Source organism: Anser brachyrhynchus, assembly GCF_964034855.1.
Source record: "Anser brachyrhynchus genome assembly, chromosome: 2".
NCBI lineage: Eukaryota > Metazoa > Chordata > Aves > Anseriformes > Anatidae > Anser > Anser brachyrhynchus.
Window position 1 is genome coordinate 75,909,167 of NC_137695.1, and position 4,749 is coordinate 75,913,915.

Here is a 4,749-nt window from a genome sequence, read left to right on the forward strand (position 1 = left end):
AGGCCTGCAGATCATACACAGCACACACCTATATGAATGTTCACAAATCTTTATGAAGAGTGCTATTACAACAGCTTAATCTCATGGATTATGAATTCTACACACCTGGAACCCCATTTAGCCTAAACCTCAACTGCTAGTTGGAGCCCATTACTCATTCAAGTGAACTGGAATGAGCATACCAATTCTAGATGTTACAAATCAAATGGAAATGTGCAAGCATCCCAAGAAAACCTCTGGAAGAGTTACTTTAGATCACACCCGGTTCTATTTATTTTGTATCTTGCCAGAAGAAGCTATTTTGCTACCAGTATGAGCAAAAAAAAAAAAAAAAAAAAATGCCTACAGCACAGTACCATAGCTAAATGGCAGACAAGAACAGTATGGGTGATCATTCCAAACTTTAGCCTGCATATAGCAAAGAAATCAGGAATAATCCATCCTCAGATAAAAGTTATTAATTCCCTCCCTATCCCATACTAACTTCATGACCTTTTAATACTGTGCTGCTAAATGCCTATGTATTGTAAACACTGCCAAACAAGAGCTAGAGTAACCTCCTGTCCCAGTGATAGAGAGATTCAAAATGGAAAATAAAATACATCCAGATTTTGAGAGATCGCATAAATGATTGAAAAAAATGTTTTAAAAAGACCTACAATTTTGTGATAGAGGCTATATCCACAAAATCACATCACTTAGGAAAAAAAAGGATAATTTGCCTAAGTGTTTTTAAATCAGCTCTTGTTCAAATGCTTCCCTCCTCGTGAAACAATGTTCACTTGTAATAATTGTGAGGTAAGACATCTGAAATCAATAATCCATTCAGACCTGTGACTTTTGGCTGACGGCACTTGCAATTTTCCAGAAGCAATTCTTCAGTGAAGAAGAAGCACAGTGAAAGATGAGAGCATGCTTTATTTTTAGAAACAGTTGCTGTTTCAGACTTATTGGGGTGGGTGTGTTAATAAACTTAGGGAGATTGATTTAGCAGGCAAAACTAATTGGTCCCATTTCTCAACAAGTGGATTATTGTGCTTATTCTTACAACTACAAAGTGACACCTAAAGCAGCACATGGCTAACTGCACTAGGAAAGAAAAAACAGAAAAGCAAAACAGTTTCAAATAATACACATAACAGATTTTAACAGAAGAAAGCATTATATGGTCCATTATAAAGCAGGGGAACTATGGTTTGCAGTCACCCATTTCTTGTGCTGAGAATTAATGTATGTTATAAGCACGAGGCCATCTTCACATACAACAGAGCTGATGATGCTCAACAGTCCAGGTTCGCTCACTAGGTGCTTCTAGCAGACTGACTGTAGAGAGAACAGGTGAAGTATTTTTTTTTGGCACACTGAACTTTAAAGGAAGCAGGATGTTTCAAGCTGCTGAGGATTTGGATCGCAAAAATACAGCCCTGAGAGATGGATTAGTGGGCAGGTAATGGCAAAAGGCATCCGGATAAATTGCAAAGTTACGTGGTGAACTTATTTATTACATGCCTATGCAATCTGTCACAGGGCTGTCCGATTTATCACCTTCCCATGTGAGATGCATATATTAATATTGCACGCTGATATCATTTGCTGACAGCTTATGATCCTGTTTCCTGAAATTCATGCATCACTATTCCCTGCTCTCTCCTATCACAAGCAACTCCAGCCAGTTATACTTTCAGACAAATGCTGAGACTTCTGACCCAGCTGGCATCATGTCTTATGCTCTTTCCAAATCAAAGTCAAAGTGTTGAAAATAAAGCTTATGCAAAACCACTTAATGACTGAGAAAAAGCCAAAGTAGGGTTAGTTGCTAGCATCCTGCTGCTCGTGGATTTATTGTATCATGATATGCCATTGTTCAGCCAGTAAAAGCAACCTTTTATCTTCACCCAGCTGAAAGGATCTTGTCAACACCATTCTACCAGAACACCTTTTTAACATAAATGGCTGATTCATGAAAACACGCCTTGCTGTTACTGGTTTTTGTATAATCACATCAGCTTTTAGCAAGAGCTAAACACTACTTTTCACTGAAATACCTACAACAACAGGCTGCAATTACACATTCTTAGACTTCATTGTGTCTGCACTGAATCACAGTGGCAGTTACTCCTGAGTCAGCAAGGCTGAGTCCTGCATGCATTAAGGTAAAATGCAAGTCACGGAAAACTTTGGATATAGTCATTTCACTTAAGAAAATTCTGTCAGCACCTAAAGAGAAACATGTAGTTCTTGATCCCTTTCTGTTTCTCAAACTGCTGGTTTTGAGATAAAGTACTCACAGTAGTTATGAGGTCCAACACAAACTCCCTATTAAATCCGTCTCAGGATGTATCTGCAAGTCACGTTAAGTTCATGTGGAAAAAGAACAGTTTTTCATGAAATAAAAGAAACAAAACTGCAGGCAACCAAACAGAAGAGCAAAACTCAGTTGCCACTGGAAATGACTAGAAAAGATTTAAGAATTGAATCTTCTCCTGCAGATGTTTGGAGCCAGTAAAAACTAAACTCAGCAAAAAGCCGTTACCAGGGGAAAAGCACATTACTGGTTTTCTGGCATAGCTTTAGCATGCTACAGTTAAATGTCTCAAACACAAGGAATTGAGATTATCTAAGGCAACTGTCAGGCTGCCTTGTCTGGAAACACAGTACCTTATTGTCTCCTCCTCACTTCTTCCTGAATAAGAAATTCAAAGCCCAGTTAAAAAGACTACAACTTTCAGGCTGTCCCAGGCTGAGATTTGAAGAACAAATCAAACTTTTGGTATATACTATTTTCTATGTCATTTTGAAAGGGACAACAAACTTCACAGCTATTCATATCAGCATCTGGATCATCTAATCAAAGATTTATGTACAGAGTTTCTGAAATCCCTAACTTATGATCAGATCATAAATGGGATCAGAGACTGAGACAACAACTGCTGGAAGATCTTACGTAATTTGAACAAGTTACAATTTTACAAGCTACAGAGCACTACTGCATTGTACTACACATTTGGAAGACAAGCAAACAAACTGGAATTGGATAGAAATACAAAGGTCCACAGTGATACACAGGGGCAAAGGAAACAGGTGATCGCTTCCATAGGTTCTTCAAAATGCAGACAGACTACATTTTCAGGAAACAATGCACATATGAAATTTAACAGATGAGTGGTGTTTGGCCTTGGAGATAGGACGATGTTTTTCAAGGGTTAAAACAATTTTGAGTAAGCACACAGAAAAGCACTAAAAGAGCTTAAAAAAAAACATAGCATAGAAACAGCACACAGTGGAGAATCAGAAAAACATCACAAGAAATCTTTCAGAGAAAAGTACATTCTTAATACATTCAACAGAATTGAACTCTGGGTAACTGAAGATTACAAAACCAGGCACTACAAATCAATATGACAGATGAAGTTCCATTACAGTATGTGCCCCAAAGTACACAGGAAAAGCTTTAGCTCACACTATGGGTACTACTACAGGGTATGTGAGTGATGCAAAGGTGAAGTCAAAGCTTAACATGCTGAAGTGCGTAATTTTTGCAGGAAATGGACTGCTTAGAGTGAATCAAAAACATGTCAAATACTAATTGTGATTCAGGGAGCATTCATGTAGAAAGACAGTGATACGTTAAAGATTGATTCTGAGATGTCTTTATTAGTACAAGGAAGCCATCAACAGAATATAAAATAAAGTTGACAGAATTCTATTGTCCTGTCACAGAGGCATCTAGAAAATGCTGGCAATGGAAAGCCTCAAAGACAAATTGATTTAAAAGATGGAAGAAACTGCAGAAATGATATGACTGCAGTAATTTCAGAAGAGGAATGTCTCATACAGTTCCTGGTATGCTAAAAAATATATATGAAAACACTTTTGCATACCCACCAGACGCAGCCGAGGTAGACTGGGAGGATATGTTATGTGGGGTGGGGAAGGACAATGGAACTAGGTGATCTTTGAGGTCCCTTCCAACTCAAACCACTATAGGATTCTGTGATTCAAGGCATTCCAACTGGCCCTTCCTAAAACTTTAAAACAAGGGATAGTGAATCAGATACATTAGAGCACTTATTATGCCAACAAGTGCATTATAGTTACTTTACATAGAAGCTTACAATAGGAAGAAGACCAGGAAACATAAAGTATCAAAATTGAGATACAGCTTGCTCTAGTATTTGCAGCAACTTTGGATCCTTGGATCAATTGGTTAAGAACTAATGTATATTTTCCTATAATTACTACACCTGCTATCCAGAAATAGAACTGCAAGAGTACAGGAGCTGCAGTACTGAGAGACAGTGGATCATAATTAGATCATAACCCAAAATGTTTTGCAAAAAGTATGATTTTAAACACAACTGTGAATCCACCCTGTGCCAATTACCTCAGAAAAACACTATTCTGAGTATTCATTCAAAACCTGAAAACATATTTCCTTGCTTTGTTGTCACAATAAAATTTCAGGTCAGTTTTCTTAATAAGATGTTACTTTCTGCTACATAGTTCTGTAGGCATACAGGAATGACTGTACTTGATTAAGTAAAAGCAACATGTAAAACAGGGCTACTGTAAATCCCTTTTATATACCAATAAAAATAAACCATGATTTTCAAAAGACAAAGCATTTGTAGACATAAGACAATATCCCTCACCATCCTCACAGTATCCTTCCAGACAAAGCGTCCAACGTACAACTAGACAAGTACATAATGTGATGAGCAAACTATTGTCTGATGGGTCAGACTCAAA